The 25,999-nt window shown below is 32.1% G+C and overlaps 1 protein-coding gene and 1 long non-coding RNA gene across 9 annotated transcripts in view; both read left to right on the top strand.

Annotated features, from left to right (window-relative positions):
- Kcnd2 (potassium voltage-gated channel subfamily D member 2) overlaps positions 1-25,999 on the top strand; it is a 457,488-nt gene that overhangs the window by 98,222 nt on the left and 333,267 nt on the right. The window lies entirely within an intron of this gene.
- Positions 1-25,999, top strand: part of LOC131423320 (uncharacterized) — a 48,091-nt gene that overhangs the window by 16,213 nt on the left and 5,879 nt on the right. For 3 of the 5 annotated variants that reach the window (XR_009224713.1, XR_009224717.1, XR_009224715.1), the window contains one exon: positions 21-25,999. This exon is cut by the window's right edge and continues 5,879 nt beyond it. This is a non-coding gene — a long non-coding RNA (uncharacterized LOC131423320). The remainder of the gene's footprint in view (positions 1-20) is intronic. The other 2 variants (XR_009224714.1, XR_009224716.1) reach the window with 2 other exon arrangements.

The following is a 25,999-nucleotide window of genomic DNA, read 5'->3' on the forward strand; positions in this document are numbered from 1 at the left end:
GTTCTTGTGTTGTACAACAGATCCCTCAAATTTATTCTTTCTAACTGAAGTTTTGCATCCTTTGATCAACTTCTCCTCTGCATCTCCTCAACATCTCCCTCAGCTCTGCCAGCCTCTGGCTACCACTATTCAACTCTTTATTTATGTAAGTTCAGCATTTTTAGATTCCACATGAGTGAAGTCATGTGTTTTTTTCCCTATGCATGGTTTGTTTCTGTTAGGATAATGTCCTCTAGTTTTATCCATGTTACTGCAGATAACAGGATTTCCTTCTTTTTATAGCTGAATAGTAAGTATTCCACTGTATATTTGTACATCATACTACTTATGCATTCATTCCTTGGTGAACACTTTGGTTGTTCCCAGTTCTTGGCTCTTAGAATAGTGCTACAGTAAACATGGAAGTCCATGTATGTCTTTGACATATCAATTTCATTTTTTTTGGCTATATAACCAGTAGTGGGACTGCTGAATCTGTGATATTGGTGTAGAAGGTGCAAACTGTGTAGCTGAAATTTTCTTGATATTTAGGATAATATTATAATATTCTTAGTGAATTTAGATCTTAGGAAAAACTTGTTTTTCTTAAAATCTTGAGTAGCCAAATTATTCACTATAATTTCTCTTTAAAACCTATGTTCCATGTGTCTCTACTTTTCTTATAGGTCTAGAATAACTTTAAATCAAATTGATCTAAAAATGGAAAAAATTAAGGACTGTTTTCATGTATAGCTGAATTCAAACTTTAATATTACTGTTGTTGTGCTATTGAGCAATGTATAAAGTTGTTTTGTTGTTGTTGTTGTTCTATTCTGATTTTTTTTCCCTTTGCAAAGTAATTTAGTACATTTAAGAAGATAGTTTTATTTTTTTATTTTTTATGTTTTTTTAATGAAGACATCTTCATAGTTTGTAGATACAGGGAATAATAACACAATTTGTAATGACTTTTAATTTTATTTTTACAACGGAAAATATGTCTTATTAAATCGTAGACCCATTATGTAGCAATTTTCCTATTTTAACAGAATGAAAATTCTAGAACTTTTGCACAGAGAGTCGAAACTATGAAAAGAAATTTGTCTTTTTGTTTTGTGATGAACTTCTTTCTTATCTGATAGGTTTCTTTTTTCATAGAGGAACAGGACTGTTAAATTTAGCTCTGTCAAATACTGTGGGATCAAAGCTCCCTGCTAAGTCCCAAAATGGAATAGCTGCCACCAGCCTTTCAACCACAAGTCTTTATGAACCTGGACTTTCTGGACCGAAGTTAGAAGTCTGTGAATTGAATTCCCTTTATAAAGTTTTACTTCAGATTTGTGCCCTCAGATTCGTTTCCCCTCAGGGATCCTTTTACTTCACTAGAATATTCTCTGGAAAATGATACCTTACAGTGACTTATGTCTGAGTCCTTTCAGAATTTTTATCTTAGTTGTCAATGTGCCAAGACTTCCTCCAGAGTCTAATTTGTTATTCAGTTCAGGATAGATATTTTTTTTTGTGTGTGTGTGTGTGTGTGTGTGTGGTGCTGGGATTGAACCCAGGGCCTATGCATGTGAGGCAAGCACTCTGTCAATGGAGCTATATCTCCAGCCCTTATTTGATTTTTTATTGTGATTATTTCTATCCTGGCATTTTTCTTATCTTGTTTTGCTTCCCTCTGATCTAGGACTGGATTTTGTACTATAGAATTAATTTACTTCCCTTTTCTTCCACAAAAAAGGCAAAAGACTACAACAACCTGCTCCCATTGCTGGTTGGAGAACAGCACCTGCACCTAGGTCTTGCTCTTTTTCTAACTGGTATTAACTGTCACAGGGCAATTGAGAATAACCGGTGAGCATTCATCTTCTCACATTCTAAAGCAGAAAAAGCTTTCACTAGAAGTGATTCATATGCAAATCTGAAAAGCTCTTTACCTCCTTCTTAGAATTGACTTAGCTTTAAATTGCTCTTCTTTTTTGAGAGTAATAATGAAATTAATTGTTCTAGAATATCAGTACTACAGTAAGGAGGGACCTTCCATACTTTTAGGACATGTCCCTAAGGTGTGTTCCCACCCACATAGGGGAAAGTGGTCATGAATATAGACACTTAAATCTCAAAATACCTAGTCTTCATAATTTCAAGATAGACCCATGGGTAAACTACTCGGAATTCATGGATGAAATTGAAATGTTTATATATTAACAAAACTTGTTTGGCTGACTTTTTCTTTAAAAATTTTCTTTTTGACACAGGAGGGTATCACATTGGAGCTTAGGAAAATACCACAGGATATTGGCTGACAAGTCCTGCTTTCTATTAAAATTCCATTTGAACTAAATAACTTCAAAATGTTTCTATCTCCACTCTACATTTTCGAAAAGATTAGAAGCCACATAACAATTAAATATAGAGAGTATCTCTCTCTTTGTCTTGCCCTATGTGAGTTTTATCTTCCAAACTGCCAACAAATTAAGCTTCTTAATACAGACTTTCATCTTAATTAAGAGACTTTCTTGACTGTTTCCCGTAGATTTTCATATAAATTTTAGAATCTTTAAAGGGTAACTTAAGTCCTTCCTCATGGGCTTTGCCTGATAACCTATATTGTGTGTTCTATATGACTACTTTCCTTTTCCCAAATTCACTTTTCCTTTTGTCATTTCTTTACCTTTACCCTCTGTGTTTCTTCGGCCCTAGTACACATCATTTCCTTCATCCAGAATCACCCTGGTAGGTTTTAATAATCACTTGAGGTGCACATCTAATACTTTTTGGATGACTTTCACTAGTCCTCACCTATTCAGCCAAACCATGAACTTATCCCAGTGTTTACAGGGCCCCTAGCCCTTTTTGAAAAAGGAACCTGGCATATGTCTACCTTGTAATCAACTCTATAAGAAGTGATCACTTGTAAAAGAGACCATTTGCCTCTTGCGCAGTGGATGCACATTGAAATCCCTAAAGTCTCTTAAACTATGGAATTTCTAATTTGTGTAGATATTACTTATTTACTGGGGAACATAAATTTTTGAAGGAATACACAAAGTGCATCCCATAAAACACTATAAAAATAACAGTTTATAAAGAAGTTATTAACTAAGTACTTCTGTCCCTGCCTCTTCTAGCCAGAATATACTTGGAAATCTAGATTCCTTTCAGTCTCCTCTGTGTAAATGCTAGGTGGCCATAATGCTTATTGCATACCTTACAAAGACTTTTTAGATCAAAGAATCATTGTTCAGTCCTATTCCTTGTCAGCTTAAATGTACCATAACAGTGGAAATATTCCTTTTCAATATGCTGCATGAATTTATATCAAGGCTTGATAAGCGAACTGTCAGAAATCCTAAATTCATCAGAGACTGCATTATTTTTATGTAGATAAAAAGATATGAGTCTCTATTCTATTACATGAGTTGTCATCATAATATTACAGTTAAAGCTAATGAACCATTCTCTGGCATTTGAAAAGCCAGTTAATGGAGCATTTTCCTGACGAAGCTCAAGTTTATAAATGAATTAAGTCTGTTTGTGTGGGTGTTGTAATGATTATGAAATTATTCCTCAATGTTATAAAATATCCCCTTTCTGCCCCCAATTAAGGCCAGCATGACCTACAAAAAGTAGCAAGTCACATTCATTTAATCAAAATTAGATATGCAGGGCTTTGAGGGGAAAATAATCCTATAAAGAATATTAGTCATCATAGCAAACTTTTCTGTCTCTCAATTGAAGAAAGCTCTTTTTTAAAGTCCCCATGACTTTTTGTCTGTATTTTGTTCTTTCTTCTTGAACTTCTACTGAATTTTAGATGAATTGCAGTCATCAGAAGAAAGGTTTCTTAGAGTGGTGGAGGATAGTCACACTCAAACACTGTGAGCCAGCTGTTATAAATTAGCAGTCCTCACAAGAATCCTTTGACAAGTTTTCAAAAACCAATTTCAGAATTTTGTTGCCTTACTATGAGAGTAAATTATTGAAAACTCTCAAATATATTCATTTACTAACATTTGATATTCCCTTACTGTTATTTTTTAAAGACCATCGTTTATATTTTATATGAAAATATTTATATGACACAAATATAAAATAATGTATAGCATGAGTATAAAGGCATGCTATATATTATTTGAAGTATAAAATATATTTAGATAGAAATACTTAGCTTTCTTTTAGAATCCCTAGACCTGAAATGACCCTCTTTGAAAGATTGAACTGAATGGTGATATTCAGTTTTATCCACTGCCTATTGACTTTTTCTATTTCGATTCATTAGCTAATTCTGCCTTTCAAAAATCTTGAAAAACTTGAAGCTCAACCAATTTTTATATCAGTTGGATGCTAAAATGTCAGTGATAAAAAATCATACACACTAAGTTTTCTAAGTTTCTACATGCTTCTTATCTCCTTTAAAGCATTCACATGACTCACTGAAATTTTTCATGTGCTCAGCTGTTTCTTACATTGTATTGGCAGAATCTGTAGTTCTGGCATTTTCTCTCAAATAGGAGAAGGACTTTTCAGTATATGTCTTCTGTTTACACAGTGTCTCTTAATGTTTTGACCGAAGCTGAAATTAGGGTATTTTTAAATTCAAATTTGATGTGTTGTTTAGTTTTGTTAGATGTGGTATTGAAGGAAGAGTTGAAATTGAAATTGAAAAAAACTGGGTTCAAATTCTGAGTCAGACATCTGGCAGCTGTGATTTGACAAGTCACATACTTCTGTGAAAGTTAATTTAGTCCTCTAAAGATGAAAGTAATAATGCTGACTTAACTTGTTTGATCCTTTTTAGAAGAATCAGGGAGATAGAGGCTATAGATGAATTTTAAAATAAAATTCTAATATATATATATATTTGAAATCTTTATTTCATAATATTATATTTTATTTTTTTCATTTAATGAAGGAAAAAGTGTATCTAGAGAAGTCAAAGAACTAGAACAAGTGTGGTGGGTACAGACAGGGTTTATACTGTGATTATTAAAACTTGATTCCTTTTCCTATTATCAGTTTTGTAAAATACATTTTATTTAACCTGTGAGTCAGTTGTAAGTTTTCAGTAATCTGTTATTAGTTTTCCAAGATAATACAAAATTTTTAAGCTTACTGATTTTGCTTGTAATTGACCTTTCTCATCTCTCTCTCTTCAGGAGAAGAGAATATGGTGTTAAGACAGAGGTTTGTGGAGTCAAGTGGACATAGGTTACCCTTGAGCCTGACACTTGGATACTTAGACTCTCTAAAGCTTCATATGTAAGAATAGGAAAACAATCTAATTATTTTACATTATTCTTTTAAATGGCAAATATTTTAATAGGCATCCATGTTCCATCGTATTCCGATGACTTTGTTCATGTCTTCCTTTCTGCCTGGAAGGCTTGTACCAGTCTCCTCACTATGACAACTGTATATATCCCCTAAATTTAATATCAGAAATATCATGCCCTCAATAACCTTATGGGACACACCATCCAGCTTATGTGTCACTCTTCTTTTGCCCACACTGTATATATAATGTGGCCCCCATTAAAGCAACTTAATTATCAATTTATTACTTTTTGTTAACTAATACTTGTTCTACTAGACTATGTCCTTTAAGAGGAAGGAGAAAGAAGCAAATAAGTGCTTATAAATAGCTATAAATCAGTGGACGTTGGAAAGTTGGAAAGACTAACATTGAAGGCAAATAAAAAAAAAATTCTTTCCTTGAAGGAAAATGGTAGACTGATTATATATATATATATATATATATATATATATATATACACATACACATACACACATATATAATTTATATTTCATATTTATGTTGTTATATTTCACATTTGTTATTTATAGCTCATATTTATAGTTATATATCATTTAAAATATGAAAATGATAAATTTAAAGGGTATATGCATTATTTTTAAATTTACCTTAAGATTACCACATGCCAGGATTAACGTTTTGAGGTATTAAAAAATGACAAATTAAAATGAAATAATAAGGGCTGGGTTGTGGCTCAGCAGTACTCACTTAGCATGTGTCGGGTTCAGGGTTCGATCCTCAGCACCGCATTAAAAAAAAAAAAGAAATAAAGGTATTGTGTCCAACTACATCTAAAACACAATATTTAAAAGAAATGAAATAATAAAAATCCAAAGTTTATATAACTTTATTTAAGTAGGTATAATTTTGACAAAGATATTTTGAATGCAAATTTTACTTTTTATTTTTTGGTGCTGGGTGTTGAACCCAGAAGCACTTAACCATTGAGCCACACTCTCAACCCTTCTTTTTAAAAATTATTATTATTTATTTTGAGTCAGGATTTCGCCAAGTTACCTAGGGCCTCAGTAAATTGCTGAGTCTGACTTTGAACTTGTGACCTTCCTGCCTTAGCCTCCAGAGTCACTGGGATTACAGTTGTGCACTGCACCTGGTTTGAATGCAGATTTTAAAACAGAATCACAAAATTTTCCGATCTCCCCTGATTAATCTCATGCCTACTGAAGTAAAAGAAAGGTTTTTTTTTTTCCTCCCATGGAATATTTTGTGGGAATTAGGAATAAATAATAGAATTCCCTTAGTGGCCACTGTATATTCCCCTGTGACATATACTATATAGCATTTTAAGTGAATACTAACTGAATAAAATAATTATAGAAATGTCTTTTGTTAACTGTACAAGACATTTGCCATAACGATTATTATTACTATAATACAGCTTTGTACAAGCAGGTTCACAAAAATGTGATTCTTTACTGAATTACCTAGCTATATAAATCTTCAGAGATAATTTCTGCTTTCAACATAACTTTAAAATTCATTGTTAAGTAACAGTTCAAAAATGCCAACATCTCAAAAATTTGGCAAGAGTAATTTGCTTTTTTGCTTAAGATTCGTACCTTCTTCTTCTTTTTTTAGAAAGAATTATATATTGGAACTATTCTAAGGACTGAGAGGGCGATAAAATCTTAGTTGTAATATTACTTTTCTCAGTAGCAAATGGCTCATGTCTTCTACTTTAATCTATACTGGAAATTTATATGCCTGTTTAAGAGAAGAACTCATTTGTAACTGAAAATACAATAAAACTGAAATAAGTGGCCAGAAAATTTTAATAGTTTTTTAAGGCAGATAGATCTCTACTCATGTCAGTTTTTTATATAAGAAATTTTAATGTGATTCTTCTCCAAGGTTAACTATTTCTTAGGCATGAAATAAAATGATTCTAACATAGCACAGGAAAGTAAGCCAGTGTGTTTTCTATGCATCATGAAAATTCTAAAGTTGATAATGTAATTAGTATGGATTTGAAAATATCACTGATAATATTTTAGTTCCTTTCATGCAGCCCTACCAGTGTAATAACATATGTCAGGGAAATAGTAATGATTATTGAACTATTATTATTATTTGATGGATTACGTCTCAGAAAAATTAGACAATGTATCATGTTAAAGATCACATTTGGTCAATTTTAGTTTCCTTGCTGCTAAACAATCTTTGAAAAAATACGAGTTAAAAGTTATTTATTTTAAACAAAATATACACAAACTTCTTCAGGTGACTGCCAGGGAAATGTCAAATTTGCCTTTTCTTTAACTCACTCTTAAAATCTCACATCTATAACTCATTTATGCTTATAGTCTGGAAAACTTTTGAAGATATTTGATTCTTAGTACACCTTTTTTAAATATAGTGAAACTGTATTTTACGAACATCTCAAGTTAGCCAGTCTATGTAAACTTCTGCCTGGTATGATTGAGGCAGGTATGTGTGATACATGGGCAGGATCAAGAAACATTTCTACACCCTTATCCAGCATCTCTCCAAATACCCTGTGTCCATGTGGTGGAGCCACAAGGTCAAGGTGGCTTCCTTCACTGACTCATCATATATGGAATAGCTACCTTGGAGTTTTGTGGATACAAAGCTTACTTAAGGTCAATGAAATATAAATTTCTCATTAATATTGATTATGATACTCTAATGATATGACACTGACTTTCAGGATTTGTTTATTAGCAGCATAACCTATTCTATCCTGAGTTATATATCTTCTTTCCTAAAGAAAATATAACTTACCTTATAAACTACAATAAATAAATACATCTAATATGTAAAAATATGAATGTATAAGAAAATAAGCTTACAGCATTTATTGTACAATTAGTTTGGTTAGGCACAGTGGCTCATGCCCGTAATCCCAGCAGCTCAGGAGGCTGAGGCAGGAGGATCACAAGTTCAAGGCCAGCCTGGGAAACTTAGTAAGAACTTGTCTCAAAATTAAATATAAAAAACAGGACTGAGGATATGGCTCAGTGGTAAAAAACAAAACAAAACAAAACACCTGGATTCAATCCCTGATGCCAAAAAAAAAAAAAGTTTGAATTTTAGATAACTTCAGATAACGTTCAGAAATACAAAAATACCGACCCCACAAAGAAGGTATAGTGATAGTCATAAATATTTTATATGGGAATACTACAGAACTCTCCAGAATTAGTTGCTAATATAATCATTAATAATACTAGAAATAGAACCAATGTGGACTACATTTTTATGACTGCCTGCATGTTATAGAATGTCACTGACTTTGTTCATTCATTTATGCCTTCCCTCTTCCCATTTATAAAGCACATGTTTGTTCTGAAGCAAATAGGGTCTCTAGGTCAGGGGTGTATGGATGATGAATTGGAGCCTGACATCTTGGGACCTCCAGTGGCTTCTGATACAGCACAAATTCCTCAGAAGTATGACTTTGGGAAATGACAAAAATAAAATGTAACACACAGCAATTGAAAGAGTTCAGTAATAGCTTTACAAATAAACTCACTAATGCATGGACAGTATTTAATAACTTCTTTCTAGATTCTTATTGTATGCAGTATTTCCTTTTTGTATGTAGCATAACATTTTACTAATATGTTATTAAACATTTTTTTTCTGTGAGGAAAATATCTAGTTATATATAGATATTGACTACAAATCATGGAACACAATCATGGCCACAATGTATGGAAAACTCTGACAAAAATGACAGATAAAAGTTCTTTCCTCACAAATGGAATCAGCTTTCTACCTAATATTCGTAAGTAGGGAGGAAGAACATAAGTAGACATATTGATCTGTTATTAAAAATTGTTTTAGATATATTTATTTCAAGAACATTGATGACTTTCTAACAGTAGTGAGTTAGTTAAATAAATTATTTTAATTTCACAAACTGGTTTCTTTAGGAGTTGTGAAAACACCAAAGAAAGATATTCCTAACAAAATATTTAAAGATATGTAAAGTTCTCAGAATAAATTGCTAAAGAATTAACAAAATATTACATATAATTTAATTCTTATTATGTAAAAGGTATTTATTGTAATTATATCCTTGCTTAAAGGAAGAATCTTAACTTTTTTGATAATAATATGATAGGCAAAAGAAAAACATGGAAAATTTATTTGTGGTTACATTCTGCCCAATATTTATTATCTTTTTAATTTGATATAATGTGAAGGATGAATGCAAGCCTTTTTCATGTTACATAGAAAAATAAAAATAAGTTAATGGGGGTACAATAGTACATAGACTTGTAATTTATAATTTTAGTTATATCTGCAAATGATTCTATTATTCTCAGAAATAAGATCTCCCAATTACTAGCCAAAACTATTGGTAAAAATTGTAAAGAAACTAAGTACACCAACATTATGAACAAATTGTTTGTATGATGTATGATAATAAGCGTTTTTTATTAGATTGAAATTTTATTTCTAAAGAATTTTTTTTATTTTGAGCATGAAAAAAATTTATATTTAAAACTGACTTATGCCACTCAGTTGGAAGAAAGAAAGCAGAGGAAACCAGTACTTTCTCATTAGGTTTAATAGACAACTATTCAGGAAATGTAAAACTCAAAATTGAAATCCATTAGTTTTTTTTTTTTTTAAATAAGTGCACAGTCAGTGGATTTACGTGATTTATTTACCTTACTTTATAGTTCTATCTAGAACAGGATGCACATGCAATCAAGTTGATCATGCTGAACAATTTTTATTTTTCCTTGAGGCATTTCCTTGAAAACTCTGAAGCTGATTATAAAGCATATTTCAGCCTCTCTCTCTCTCTCTCTCTCTCTCTCTCTCTCTCTCTCCTAATTCTAGAAAGTAAGTTAAAGTGTTTAGAATCTAAAAATATCCAATTTCATTTTACTTTACCCACATGATCTTCCCATTGCCTTAAGTCTGAATATGAAGCCAATACCCTAATTAGTCAAATATTGGTTAAAGCATAGAAGAGCAGTGTTGGTCCACTTTTTGTTGATGAAAGCACAACTTAGAGGAGAAAAAAATTCATTTGGGGCTCATGGTTTTAGAGGCTCAGTCCATGGTCCTCTGACTTCATTGCCTGGGCCCAGGATGAAGCAGAGTATCATGGTGGAAGGTCATGGAGGAGGGATCCTATGCTCACTGAAGCAGGGGAGTTGAGAGCTCCAGTGTTGGAATACAGTACCCTAGGGCATGCTCTCTGTGACTTCCAGCACTTCCTACCTGCCTTTAGTTACCATCCAGTGATTCATTCAAATTATTAATCCATCAAAAGGATTATTCTACCAATTATGTTATAGTATTCATACTATAATCATTTCACCTCTGAATATTCAATATTCCTGCATTGCCTCATGAGCTTTTGGAGGGACATTTTATATCCAAACCAAAGAAAGTGCTAGGGTGAAAATTGTATAAGTTGAGATTTCCAAGATCTGAACAAGAATATGGTAAAAGTTTTAAGCTACTAAGGAATTATGAGCCCAGGAAATCACTTTTCAGGATAATTACAATATATTTTAAATTTTTAATCTCAAAGAAACCAATAATACTTATTGTTAGAATTTAAACACAAGTTAAATAACTTAGTGATTTTTTAAATAAATGTTACTACCATGTTGCTAAGATGTCACTTTAAAATAGAACAGAACACCTGCTAGGTTATTACTCCTATTAATGCCTTACCTTTATAATTGTAAGTTTCTGGTCAGCATTAGGCAAATGCTTGCCTCAAGTATGTTTTGTAAATAATCACTTTGTATTAAGTTATAATATTGTGAATAGTTTGTATAAAGTCGTAGTGATACTTGCTAAAAAGAAAGCTCCTGAAGAACTTCTAAGGATTTTCCTTAAGTGTCATGGTCAGATTATTCTCAGCTCCTTATGGGACTCTGCCTTTCTTTTATATATATATATAATTTATTTGTTTGTTTTAATTAGTTATACATGACAGTAGAATGCACTTATATACTTTGATGTATCATACATAGATGAGCTATAATATCTCATTTTTCTGAGTATACATATTGTAGAATCACATTGGCCATATAATCACATATACACATACAGTCCATTTCATTCTACTATCTTTCTTATCCCCACATCCCCTGCCTTCCCCTCCTTTCACTTCCTGCTACCTAATCTAAGGTAACGCTATTTTTTTGCATTACAATTCTTTATATACATATATACCACAATTTTTGTATTTCTATTTGTATATGAAGTATGTTGACACCCAATTCAAGTCTTCATGTATGTACTTTGTATAATGATATCCATCACATTCCACCATCCTTGCTAATACCCTGCCCTCTCCCTTTCCCTCCCACCCCTCTTCCCTATCTAGACTCCATCTATTCCTCCCATGCTCTCCCTCCCAATCCCACTATGAGTCAACCTCCCTATATCAGAGTAAACATTCGGTATTTGTTTTTTGGGTTCGGCTGATTTCACATAGCATTATCTTCTCCAATGCCATTCATTTACCTGCAAAAGCCATGTTTTTTGTTCGTTTTTAATGCTGAGTAAATTCCATTGTGTATATATGCCACATTTTTTTTTTATCCATTCATCCACTAAAGGGCATCTAGGTTGGCTGCATAGTTTGCTATTGTGAATTGTGCTGCTATAAACATTGATGTGGCTGGGGACACTGCCTTTCTTACAACTAATCACATCAAAGCTTGCAACTCTGAACTGTGATTCACATGGTCCTAAAGAAAACATATAACTGTGTCTCATGAAGAATGTATAAGTCAGTCTACAGGTGTAAACCATGCAAACGTGTTATGGAATTAATTCTGAATTGTATCCTAGCACTCCCTTTTGAAGAAAATAATTTCCCTTTGTACTCTTGATGTGTTATTTAAACTCTCTTCCTTTCCCCTTCCCTTTTCTTTGGCCAGATTTTCTTTCAGTCTTGTTCACTCTATGTCAACCAACAGTTTCAGGCTACAAAGATTACCTTTCTACTTGTACTAACTCTTAATTTTCTTATTTTCCTTTCAGCACATTGTGGTAATTAATATTAAAACAGTTTACTTGATTAGAAGAATAAATACTCTAAAAAACCTAAAAGTTAAGCATTTTTTATAAGTTAGCAAGTAATAATTATTTAAACTTGGAAACTTAAAAGTATGAGCAGTCTCATAGCATATGCACTGAACTTAGCACTAACATGCTCTGAAACTTAGTCAAAACCTACTAAATTTGTTGACTTTTGATAACAGCAATAGGACTTTGCTAAAGCATTGGTAGGTGAACACAAATAGACTGGCAATATATTACCCCACATTTGATGTGTATATGGATATGTATGTAAATATATGTTTGCAGAAACCCACATTCACTTGTGTGTGAGAACCATGTTATCCTTTTATATTTCAACCTTGAACAAAAAATCACAGTGAAAAGCTTAATTAAAGGAACCTTTTTTTTGTCAGTATTAAATTACATTTAATTATTAAGAAGGCAAAGTTCAATTCACACTTTATCTTGTATTCTTCACCATTCAATGGTATGCTCTCTTGTATACAAGTAAGGCCATATTAGTGAGAGAAAATCTGATTAAATATCAGTCTGATTAAAATATCTGTGGTCAGCATAACAAGGGTTTTATATATTCCTAGTTAGAAATAGAAGAAAGAATATATAATTTTCAGTAACAGGTTCATTAGAACTTTTCTGAATTTATATAAATAGGAAGTAAAAGGCTTTCAAAGATGATGATATGTAAATGATGTTATAGTATGAGAGAGTACTAGGCTCATCACCCCAAACCGCACCCATCTTCCACCATGCCACTTCTTTCAGCATCACCCTAATCTCCTATGCTTAAATATATTCTTCAGTTTTAAAACGACTTTCTGTGGGACCATTGTTATCATAATACAATACATAACATTTGTTTGAAACATCATATAAATCAATGTATCTACCATTTTACTCTATCTAAATATCTTTTCCAAAGAATGTATATGATCTTTTTAGAATTTTGATTTTCCTGCCAAAAAGTATTAGACTGGATGTACGTAATAAGTTAAATGAATACTTCTCTTGTTTTGAGGACAAAATCAAAATCTAGCTCATAAGAACTGCCATTGACATTCAGCAGTCACAGCCCCATAGAAAGCCATCCCTGGCTGCTAAGAAGCATGGCAGAGAAGTGGTAATCAAGAGGACCTGTGCTTGGCCCAAACTCTGCACTTATGGAAGCAGAAGTGTTTAGGGAAAACACATAGTCATTTCCATAACTTCACAGACTTTGTTCACGCTTTCTTTTTACGATCAAAGTCATTTTTAGACAACTTTAAAAGCATAGATCCTGCCATTGTGTAATGATGAATTACTTGAAGGCAGAAAATCCTTAAGTAATTCTGTAAATCCCACATCTAGATCACTGATAGGAAGAAAAGTAGATAAACAGTAAATATTGGTATTTTAGCCAGCTGTTTCACTGCTATGACCAAAAGACCTGATGACAACAGTGTTAAGGAGGAAAAGTTTCTTTGGGCCTCATGGTTTCAGAAGTCCCAGTCCATAGATAGAAGTCTCTCCTGCTCTGGGCCAGAATCAAGGTGGGACATCACAGCAGAAGAGTCTGGTGGAAGAAAATAGCTTAGGACAGCAGACCAGGAAGCAAAGAAAGAGAGTTCCATTCAAGAAGGACAAAATCTATACCCCAATGCACACCTCCAGGGACCTACCTCTTCTATCCACACCTGATCTCCCTAAAGTTACCAGTTAATCCCTATGAGGGGATTAATGTACTGATTAGGTTAAGACTCTCATAACCCAATCAGTGATCTCTAAATGTTTTTGCATTGTCTTACACATGAGTGTTTGGAGAACACCTCATATCTAAACTGTAACAATTGGTAAATGGATGATTTTTTTTCCAACTGTAGAAACATTGAAGTCAATACCAGTCATATTTGCTCCCAATGTAAGTGAAAACTAGCAAATATATGAATACTGGAAAGGGAAAAATATAACTCCTAATTTGGCATAGGAAAAGGTCACTTAGTTTTAGTTTCCAAACTCCTAGTCGATAAGAGGCTGCCTTCAAAGCCAGTAACTTATGGAGAAAAACAAGAAACAAAGCACAAGACAGAAAACACAGTTCCAGAGGATGTGACATTTTCATTTGTAGATTCTTTAATGTTCTAGAAATAGCTGAACTGTGAAGCATGTCCCATCCAATATGACATTAAAGGTTTTTAGAAAAGGGAAATGTTCTTGATGTACATAGGTTTTTCTATCATACACCAGTATTTTCATATGATTCTCCTTTCCTTTGTAATTATAGCTCAGATGGCTTTTGCACCGGTTTCCAGTGGTTCTGCATTGAGCTATTTTCATTCCTGCACATAGTTATTTTCAGTCTCAACTGGAAATGAGTGCAGTGACCACCTGATGATACTGACTCCATTTAGTCTTCTTTGTATTCTGAGATTGAGCACACATTATTTTTGGCCTGACACTCCTTTGTATTGATCCTAAGAATTCTGTGCAAGGCTCACTTTTTCTGTCTAGCCTCAGGAGTATCAGGATGACATAGCCATTAAAATGTAGTTTTGATGGTAGGAAAGATAAATTCAGAAGCATTTGTACCTTGTTAACCTCAGGAGCCCTTGAACTCTGATATTTAACTCGGAAGAAAATGCTAGACTATTTCAGGATATAGAAATATTTCTTAAGAATAAAAATCATATTCATTTTTACATTTATTTCACATCATATTTTGAGGTTCACATTAAGTAGTCTCTTTATATGACTACAGGTGACTGGGACATCACAAGACTAATAGTCTCTTGCCAACACTTTTCCTCAGTGTTGACCACTTTTTTTGCTTCTCCATCCCACAGTGGCTCTAAAGAGCTAAGCTTTCCGTGGAAGTCAACAAATGTTTCTCTTTCTCTTCTGAGAACTACAGGAAGTATCCTTGAACAGACCCATGAAAAGGACTCAATAACAAAGAGAAAGTACAGTTCCAAATATTTCTTGGTAGTCAATCAGTGATACTTCTTAAAAAGCCCAAAGAGTTAGGATCAGGATATCCCTTTCTTCTATATTTAAGAATTCAGAAATATATATGAGATCATGTATTTCTTTTAGTTTTTATATTTTTTAATAAATTAATTTATTAATTTGTATTTTAGTTGTTTAAATTTATAATAAATTATTAATAATATTTTAGTTGTACAAATTTGTGGAGTACAGTGTGATGATTTGAAACATGTGCACAGTATATAAAGATTAGATCAGGGTAGTTCACATTTCTATCTCAAACTTTAAAAAAAAAACTTGATTAACACATAATGTTGTATATATTTATGGGGTACAGTGTGATATTTCAATACATGCATATAATAAATACTGATCAAATCAAGGTAATTAATTGTCTCTTTCTCATTCCCATGTCCTCACCATTGCTTCATGTCTGGAGTCTTTGATAAACACCACTTAAATTTGTATTCTACCAACAAATACTTAGTTCTGCAAATTTCACTGTCATAAGGACCATTGGTCATTCTTTATTACTCTTTGTTATCTTTGTATATTAAAATTATTTTCCAGAAATTTTCTTGGAGCTAAAAATATTGAGGAATTATATTCTCTTAACTTTCTCTTAAAGATCCTGAACCTTCAAAGAATGGCGATAATTAAAGGATGTTGTTTCCTCACCAAATTCACTTCCTTATTTAAATATTTCAATGATACCACTCCAACTAAATAACTTATCATCACTTGATTTATTTTTTTAGGGCATTTATCATTAACATACTATATACTTTGTTATTTTGTTTATCATCCATTCCCCGCACACCACAATGTAAGCTACTTGAAGACAGTTTTTTCTTTGTTTTTGGTTTATACTTTGCTGTACAGAAGTTTTTAATTTTTGTTGATTCTTTTTAGGTATATAAAACTTTAAGATGCATTTTGACATAATCAAAAAAGCATGGAATATAATTTGTTCTAATTAAGTCCCCAGCATTTCCCTGTTCCCCAAAGCTGTCTCTGCTCCCCTCCCTCTACAGTACTGATCTTTCTGCAATTTGTTTTTAGTTTTTTTTTTTTTTTTAAACTAATATTCTTGATTATTGCCATTCAGATTGTGGAGTGAAATGAAATCTCAGTGTCATTTTGATTTACATTTCCCTAATTTCTAGAGAAGTTGAACATTTTTTTCAAGTATTTGTATGTATCATTTGAGAAGTGTCTTTTTAATTATTTTGCCCATTTATGATTGGGTTATTTCTTCTTTTGGTGTTAAGATTTTGAATTCTTTGTATATTCTGGATGTAATGCCCTATTGGAGGAGCAGGTGGTAAACATTTTCCATTATGTGCTCTCTTTTCATGCTTTGAATTGTTTCCTTTCCTGTGAAGAAGCTTTTTAATGTGATGGCATCCCACTTACTGAATTTTGATTTTTATTCCTTGTGCTTTAGAAGTCTTGTTAAGGAAGTTGATTCCTGAGCCAACATAATACAATGATGGGCTTACATTTTCTTCTAACAGTTGCAGAGTTTCTGATCTAATTCCTAGGTCTTTGATCCACTTTGAGTTGACTTTTGTGCAGGGTGACAGATAGGGTTCAAATTTCATTCTTCTACTTATTGATTTCCAGTTTCCCCTGCAGCATTTGTTAAAAAGACTGTCTTTTCTCCAGTGTATGTTTTTGGCACCTTTGTCTAGTATCAGGTAACCGTATTTGTATGGGTTTGTCTCTGTCTTGTATTCCATTGGTCTACATGTCTGTTTTGATGCCATTACCATGCTGTTTTTGTTACTATAGCTCAAAGGGAATCCTTTGTCAGTTTTGATTATGACTGAATTCCCAGCACTTAGAACAGTCTCTGTCACATAGTAGATTCTCAATACAAATTTATTACATTAATAACTGAATGATGCTCTGAATGACTATCCATGTGATATCTATTTAAAATGTAATATTGTGAGACTTCCCAAATTATTGTCATAATATTTTGTCATAAGATGAAGTTTATGTAACTCTATTTTGCCTCTTAAAGGAAGCAAAGATGATTGCTTCTAAAAATAGTTCCAAATGGTAAAGATTATAATTGCTTGCTTTTCAAACAAATAACTTAATGAAAAGTATTTATTCTTTAATCATTTTTACATTTGAATTCCTGTATTTTTCTTACATGACATCTCATAAGCCTAATAGGGGCTTTTGCATTAACTTTTGAAGTCCCTGGTTTTCTTTATAGCTCTGCCCCTATGTGTTCTAATTATGGGAGCTATTAAGAAAACAGCATGAAATCAAAACTTATTTTGTAAATTGATTATGAAAATCAGTCTTCAAAGTATCCTTTTATGAATGACAGTGAAACTTTGATCATCAGAAGACTGAACTAAAGGGTTATCATCGTTTAACTTTTTCTTTAACAATTGAGGACTTTTGAAGTAAACAGTGATATTCATTTTTGTTTGAATTTTATTTTGGAAAAATGAACCTTGACTGAATTAATACTCTATCCCTTCTTAATCGGATGCTGATGATACTTTTATCATTCTCAAATAATTAATTGTTGTATTGAGTGGATTCTAAGTTGAATGTTTGTTGATTATCTATGGGGGAAAATGAAAGTTTCAAGAATTTAGTATGTATTTTAAATTGTTGGCAATGCAGGATGCTTTATGGGGATATGGAAGTTAACTGTCTCCCCAGAAAGTGTTCTGTATATAATTTAATAAAATCCAAGTTTTAAATTCAACTGTGTAGAGTTTTCTATAGTTAGTGAGTTGGTCTTGTTGATGGAGATGACTTCAGTAGAAGACATGTTGGCTCAACATTATCTCTAACCCTAACCCTAACCCTAACCCTAAACCTAACCCTAACCCTATCCATAGACCCCCTTGCAATGCCAACATGAGGTATTGTACCAAGTAGATACCATTTAAATATGTGCTGAATGAATGAATCTGTGCATAAATCCCTTCTTCTCAGTCAGCCAGATGTTCCAATCTGGCTAGGATAAAATAGGATGTATTAAGGATGCTAGTGGAACCTGTTAGAGACTTCAGAGAGGGAGTAAAAGAGAACTAGATCCCTAAGCCTGAGCATGGCAATTAAAAGAAATTTAGAAAAATTTAAATCTATGGGATTCAAACTAAGAGCATGAAATACTGTAGGGGATGTTCTGCAAGAGAAAACTGTCCAGATATGCCCAAAACCACAGTATTCAAGCTCCTCATATGGGCATCCATGGACACATTCTCAGGAATATGTCTGTGTTTGGGAATGAGTGATAACTTTTTGTGGAGGATCACAAATAAATATAATATAATTATGTGGATTATTGACATGAATATATGTGGTATATGTAATGATTTATATTTTATTTTTAACATATTTTATATTATAAATATATTAAATGTTACATTCATAATATTACTCATGATATTATAATATACTATCATTACATATATTGGTATATTCAGCTGCTAGATTTTACTTCCCAGTTTAGCATTTGTATGTATAAATATTTTGATGTCAGGTTATTCTTTTTCAGTACTCTAGGACTACTGAATAAAGTATAGAAGTGTGCAATACATAAATATGGTATTCAAATTAAAGAAAGGCAAAGTGACTTTAATTCACAAACAAGATTTTACATTGTTCAGTAGGGAAAGTGATGAGAGAATGATCTTCATATAGTATATTCAGCAGGCTGAGCTTGATGAATTCAAGAGGTTCATAATTTAGCTATTATTTACATTTCAAGTTGTTAAAGATTATTGCATTTTTAGCTTATATAATTAATATATACAACATGATATTTTGATATTTGTAGTGAAATTATTACTATGCTTAAACAAATTAACATATCCATCATGTCACAGATTTACCTTTTGTTTGTGTTTGTTGTGAAAGTACCTAAAATATACTATTTTAGCAAATTTCCAGAATGCATTTAATATTATTAATTCTACTCTTCATGCTGTGCATTAGCTCTTTGGGTTTGTTTATCCTTTGTAACTCAAATATAATCATTCTTTATATTAATTTATTAACTCCAAAAGTCATCCTAATTTTTATTGGTTTTACAGTTTTGTTGTATTTAAAAGGAGCATTTCAGTTGTTTTAGGTTTGTGACAATTTTAAGCAGAAGAAGTGTTTTACATAATTTTGTATTTAAATGTAGGTATATAATATAGAAACAATAAAAGCTTATGCTGAGTCATTAAAGAAATTTTTGAAAACTTCATGTAAATCCCTAGACTTCTCTGAAATTTCAATCAAGAAATGAATTTATTAGAAATTCTTTGATCATTTATGAGGAGAGAGATTTGGTTTGGATGTTTTACCCACTATGAGTGTATATTCATGGTCCTTATTGGGTAAACCGATAGTAGTCCTTATTTTCTATTAGAAATTTAAGTTTACATTAATTAAGGAGGGAGAGAAAACAAATTTTACTAATTTCTTGAATTGAATACCTTATATTTTTCTGTTTTACCTTTATATTTTTCTGTTTTATGCATATAAGATATTATACTAGTTGGTACTAATGAGAATATAAAGATGAATAAAACACACTTTCAAAAATAACATACCCCATGTCCATTTGGATCATTTGTCATGATGACTTTGATGATGATGATGACGATGACATTGATAATGATGGTGGTGGCAATTGATGCTAGTAGAGATTTCTATCTCTAATGTAGAATTTACCACATGCCAATGTTATGACTAGTGTTATATATATTTCCTGACTTAATCCTCACAGTAGTTCTGTGAGAGAAGTGTAATTATTATCTATGTTTTACAAATAAATAAATTGAATCTTGGAGAGCTGAGATAATCGAACCAGGTCACATAGATCTCACAAAATGGAACAAATTGGGTGAGATTCAGTTTAAACCTGTGCTATATATTTCCCACCAAAAGTTGAAGTTCTTTAATGTTGAATAGTAATCAGTAATATGGTCCAAAATATAGTTGTGATTTTTAGTTGTCTTTGCTTATCAATAAATAAGTATATCTTCCTTCATGATATACTTATTTATTGATAAACAAAGAAAGTGTTTTATAAGGTTCAGTAATAGAAACGTATCCTGTATGTCTTTTATCATTACCTGCTTAACACAAATCTAACATTTGTATGGGTTATAAGTAAAAATGTTGGTTTACTTTGTAATCCAAATATTTGAAGTCATACTCTATCAAAAACTTGGTCATGGCAAACAGAAGGTTTTAAAAGAAGAGGTTTAAGAACCTATTCTCTTCATCTATGAATAAAATCTTTAATTTTCTTCAAAGTTAGCCCTTCTAATAGTTTCAAAATTCACTATTTGAATATTATGAGTCATTTTGGGCTTTCCCATTTTTGTCCTCCAGACTATTTTATGTAAAGAGTTATTTATCAACCAATCCTGTACTAATGATTGCAGATTTTTTTTCCTTATTGGAGTGGTCCCATTCAGAATTGTGCCAGTGGAGCTGACATAAGCCCCCTCCTTATGTTTGTGTGATAAGCAGCTGGTTCCTGTACACAGAGCTGATTGTTTTCATCTAATGTAAGAAGTGGATTTAGAGGGCTAAAATTGACAAATGCCAATGTCATAGAATTAAGGGACACTTTATTAATCCCAAACCACTTGCCAGGCAACTTTTTTGTGTATTATAGAGTCTAGTGAGAAGAATATATATTTGAAAAAATATTATTTATCATATATACTAACACTTACTTATCATACTATGTTGTTTTCACTTTTTTCTCCAAAAGGGAACGTTTGATAAAATATGAAAAATTAAAGTTCTATTTTAGTAGTCTGAGTGTTCCTTCTTTCATTTTTTGAATTGTCCAAAAATAATAGACCTTTTGAATTAATGGGATTGAGCTCATTTCCCAATCGATGGTACTTACCGTTTGACCTTGAGAAAATGTTAATTTTTATGAGCCTTATTTTACATATTTTTGTAAGCAGGAATTTGTACACAGCTGTCATAATTGTTAAGAGAAATAAATCAGATACCAATGTGCATATTGCCTAGCACAGTACCAGGCTTATAGAGAATACCATGAATATTATTTACTTCTATCTAATTATCACTGAAAAAAATCATTCATAATTTTTACCATCAACTTTTAGATTCCTTTGAAAAGAGAATTTCTTAGTATCTTCTAGAAATACATTGACTTTTCAGTTTTCTTCAGCAGGTGATATGCATGTGAACTGTTCAAAGGTCTTACATATTTGCAATATTGTATATACTTTCTTCCCTTTTTTATATATCAGTGTATCTTGGTAAACTTTACCTTATTTAAGCACCATCAGTCCTGTGCTGATTATGCAAATGTGTGAAGATTTAAGGTGCAGAAAATCCTAACTTTGCCCCAGTGTCTATGTCACTTAAGATTTTTTTCAAGTAATGATATTTTCTCTGAAATGTGTCCAGATAATGCCATCAAGCAATGTGGTGAATAAGGCACATCAATTTCTGTTTTTAACTAATAAAACTTATTTTGAGAAGATGCTGTGCCATTCTATTATGTCTAGCAATCTAAAGACAAAATTTTCTAGTCATCCTAATCTTCAAAATGGCAAAATAATTTGAAGTAAAATATTTTGAACTACTTCTAAAAGAATGTGACTTCAAAAGAGAAAATGTGATAAATTACAACAAACTGGTAATTTATTTCTTATTTAGGGCATAAAATATAGTTTAACATATGCTTTATGATTGATCAAGTTAGGAGAAATAATCAGAAATGAATGGGACTCATAGTGACCAATTGACATTCCTTCTGTCACATAACCATTTAAACCATCTACTGAATAAGTATCCACATATATTTTAAGATTATTAATATTGCTCTTCTTGTCCTTGGCTGAATGAGGAAAGAGTTTCTTTTACTTTGCAGAAGTGATAGCTCCTTCTATGGTTGTCAGAAATGTGCAGCTCTATATCATTCCAATTAATGATACCAAGTTTAGATTATCTGTCACTGAAACTCTCTTACTTATAATAATTCCCCAAACCATCATATGTTGGATGCTTAGCTAAGAAGAAATCTATTCTGGAAAATTTTTAATTTTGCGTATCAGTGGAGGTGATAGCATTTCTGTAATATTATGGTTCTATTCTCTATTTTTCTAAAGTTGTCAATGTATGGTAAACTCTAAGAGTGTTTCATATTCTTTAGTTACATTTTTGCATTGTTCATAGTATACATATCTGTTGGACTTTTCAATAACTGTTCTAATATTTAATTTCATACTCAATCTAACTCAATGTAAGTAAATGTTAACTTGATAAGTGGTTCCAGTTCTTTGACTTTTTATTTCATTTTTAAGGTAGAAACATTAACATTGGCTTGGAGTACTGAAGTGATTTTTTTTAACAACATAGAAATTGCAGTTTTTTCTTTCTCACTACAGTCACTCAAATTTTGTGCTCTCATGTAAGTAAACTGCCTATTTTACCTGAGGCTACCTTTTATGGTCACTCAGAACTTCCAACAGAGCAAATCTCAGCAGTTCAGCCATATATTGAGGTAAATAAGTTACACAAATTCAATAGCTGAACTTCCAAATAAAGTCAGATTAATAGTTATAAATCCAGGGTCTGATATAACTACATGCTGCCAATTACTTGTTTAATGTGATACATTTAGATAGCCAACTTGGTCAATGTCAATTCAAATATTCACTCTTTGATCTAAATGTACATCCTGTATTGGTCAAATTAATCATAAGATCAATTGGTTTTCCTCTTAGCCCATACTGATTACACTGTGAGATTATCCATAGAACTTCACCAAATCAACAAGCTTTTCTTAGCTAATAGTTTTTTTTTTCTGTTTTAGTCAGATATTTTTGCAGCTGTGACTAAAAGTCCTGACCAGAACAATTATAGAGGAAAAGTTTATTTAGAGGCTCACAGTTTCAAAGGTCTCAGTCCATAGAGAGCAGGCTTCATTCCTTGGAGCTCGAGGTGAGGCAGAACATTATGGTAGAAAAGTGTGGTGGAGGGAAGTGGCTCACATGGTGATCAGAAAGTAGAAAAAGAATTTGCTTGATAAAATACAAAATATATACCACAAAGTCACACCCCCAATGCCCACGTAGTCCAGCCATACCATACCTGCCTTCAGTTATTACTCGGTAAATCCTGTCAGGGGATGAATTCACTGACTGGGTTAAGGCTTTCATAACTCAGATAATTTCTCCTCTAAACCTTCTTGCATTGTCTCACACATGAACTTTTGGGGGATACCTCACATTCAAACAATAACAATATCCTTAGTGTGAAGTAATACATTTTATGTTAAATTTCCATAACATACTGCTGACTTAGCCTGGAACAAGTCCAAGTAATTTACTCTTTTAGACTAGGTATAATAGTTGTATTTTAATTTTAATAATAACACTTTATTCCATGATCTTTTTTTTCAGTGGAATATTAGTCAACTGATTTGTATTTGTATTTTTCATTGGGTTTATATATTTAATTAGGTAGGTTATTATTGTATGAGTTTCTGTTTATATTAGAGAAAAGTGTGACTTACAGCCAACTCACTTTTTGAATAAGTGTTCAGTATTACTATAGTGTGTGTGAGTGTGTATGTGTGATTGTGTGTCCAAAGAAAATGCCTAAATTATTTTTGTATGTTTAGCAGATGTGTGCCATTGCCATAGGGGGTCACAATGGCAAAAGGAAGAACCCTCCAAGTTCATGCCTTCCACATCACAGAATATTGTGACCATATTATACAACAGCCCAGATAACAATGGATTTTTATTTGTTGTTATGTTATTGAATCTTACTAAATAATTACATGAAACTTGCTAAATGACTTTACTGTTTTATTTTATCAGTATTTAGCATGTCCCTCCAGGCTCTGGAAAGTGATCTACATTTAATTGTTTTCAGTTTTCTCTAAGTTAATCTTCCTGAGTTGTTACTGCTTATCTGATTTTCTTTCTTAGTTTATCTGTGTGTTCCTAAGAATGAAGGTTCGACATCTATGTACACATGGTAGTCTTGTCGAATAAAAAATGAACTATTACCTTAATCCTGCACTAGGATAAAGGAGACTATATAAGCCAATATGTGTGCCCATTTTAACAGCTAATATTAGCAAAACTCAAGTTCAGTTCAGAGTCTTTTCATTAAACTTTTTTATCAAAGTAGAAAACATAATTTTAATAAGATGCAAGATAAACCCCAGAGTATTACTCTCAGCCATGGAAAATAATACTGCATATTTTCAATAAATTCTCTACCTATCAATCAGTAGCTGATGCTTCCTTTATGTATTCCAATGATATATTTAAGGTCCTTTGACTACCACTAGAAAAATATAGAACAAAGTTAAAAATCCTAGCACTTGTGTTTTTTTCTTCTGTATAAGAGTTCTGCCAAAGTTATTGATTTTAAAACTCTCAACCATGGCATAATAATAAGTACTTTAATAAATGAAATGAGTACTTTCTACATTTTACTAAATTTAAAAGTATTCCTCAGTTTCTTTAAAATATGCTAATTAAAAGTTAAATCATAACTTTTGTTGACTGCTTATTTGATAATTAAGGCTGAATTCCCATAAAAAGCAGCAGGATGTATATATTCAGATAATAGATTTAATATTTCTGTTATATGAGCATAATTAAATAATCATAATGTCCTACTAATTTGTATTTATAAGGATTTCAAGTAACTACAAAATGCTCTTTCCCAGTTGCTTTCTTTTTATTTGTTTAACTTGATATGAGTAATTTTTTAATAATACAAGGTGGTTTATAGAAAAAAATACATGTAAATTTAATCCCTTAAAATATATTTTTGAATTTGGGACAATGTCACAATGGATGAAGTAAGCACCAATTTCAGTGTTTGAGGTAGCTATAATATTGCTAATTTGGTTTACAAAAGAGATATTTGTTGGCAGTAAAAGACATCAGCTAAATAATCTTAATAGCCTTTCAAATGAGCTTAGCAATTTATTAATATGCCCCCCAAAGTCCTTTTATATTTTAAGAAGGGAAAGAAAAAAAGCATTATTAACTAAATATTTGATTGATGTTTATAGAGATTATTCTGGTAGTTTCATTTAGTCCATCTTCATGGCTGCTGGTTATTCTTTGGTGATTTCTGATTGTTTTTATTTCTCTTCTAAAATCCTCAACAATCCACCCATCCATTCACCCATCCATCCAGATGCCTACCTGCCAACCAAGCAATCAACCAACCTACTGTTCTACCAATCTATCTTTAATACATGTAAGCAAACAAGCAAGCAAACATCAAAACATTCTGTGGCTAAGAAACAAACAAAAACATTCTCTGGCTCTTCACTATGAAAGATTAAGTAAAATTTCCTTAGTGTATATCCTGTTCTTTTTTGCCTATTTTTCTTTTTAAGCATCATCTCCGCTAATTCTTAGTGTCAGCCAAAACCCAGACACAAAGGATCCTTGACTCTTACCACCTTCATTTGCATCTCCTTATACTCTCTGCACTCTGCTGGATCACTAGGATACAAGTCAGTAAGTTATGACCTCAGATACAATAAAACAGATTCTTTTCTGTAAAATGGCAGCAAGAGGTTCCTGAAAGTGTTACTAGAGATGGTGTGTAGGGAAACTGATGAAGGCTTCACAGAGAACACAGTATTTGAGCTAGCACTAGTTCTATGAATAGTTTATCAAAATGCAA

The sequence above is a fragment of the Marmota monax genome, unplaced genomic scaffold, assembly GCF_021218885.2.
Source record: "Marmota monax isolate L192 unplaced genomic scaffold, Marmota_monax_Labrador192_F-V1.1 WCK01_AAM20220418_F8-fsc00027, whole genome shotgun sequence".
Lineage (NCBI taxonomy): Eukaryota > Metazoa > Chordata > Mammalia > Rodentia > Sciuridae > Marmota > Marmota monax.